The following is an 895-nucleotide window of genomic DNA, read 5'->3' on the forward strand; positions in this document are numbered from 1 at the left end:
ATTTATCCCCAGGTTTCCTATTGGAAATGTTCTGTTCTGCTGAGATGACACCAAGAAAGAAACAAAACTACATAAAAGCTGCCTGCAGTACAGAATACAAAATCAAATAATGTCAGCAATGAACAAAGCATTGGTGAGTAATGCTAATGAAAAAAAAAAACCCCAAGCTTAAAGGGGTTTTATAGTGGGTGGTTTTTTACTGTTGTAGGATAATTATTGCTGTTCTAATCTACTAGTTTTACCCTGGGTTTTGTTTTTCTTTGATGGTATGAGCTTTTTTTATTCTTGGCAATTTAATATTCAAAAACTAGTTTAGATAAATGGAACAAATTCTTTCAATTGCTGGTCCTGTTCTTTGTGCCCATGGCACAAAACCAGCTCACATTTTAACAAAGCTGTCAGGCAGGACTGTATGGGGAAAAGCCCCTCAGGTGCAAGAGGAAGCATAAGGAGCACGTGGCAAAGAGAAGCCACTTCAGCACTGACTGATGCTACATTTAGCCATTTCAGAAGCAAAACCTTGAATTTATACTAAATTAATACATATTTATTGATCAAGCAGCTGGCCAGCAAGCAGCCATTCTGTTCATAAGACCCAAGAGCAGTTAGGCAGCAGGAGCATCTTCTCTGGAAGCAGACAACTTCCCCAGATGGCAGAACTGGGCCACTGAAAGCCAAAACCCTTTTCCAACCCTGGGGTCTCCTATACAGAGGGGAACTTCACTGAGGAGGGGGAAAATCAGAAAGGCATGTTGCTGGCTATACATGAAAACGGATATGTCACCCATGGAAATCGCTATGCACTGTAGGTTCGTAATTTAGTGCTGGTTCACACAATTTCAATGGCCACACTGCAAAAACTCCCTGCCTGGTCTGACTGATGGGATTTCGTACA

The sequence above is a fragment of the Egretta garzetta genome, unplaced genomic scaffold (assembly GCF_000687185.1).
Source record: "Egretta garzetta isolate BGI_Z169 unplaced genomic scaffold, ASM68718v1 scaffold13, whole genome shotgun sequence".
Taxonomy (NCBI): Eukaryota; Metazoa; Chordata; class Aves; order Pelecaniformes; family Ardeidae; genus Egretta; species Egretta garzetta.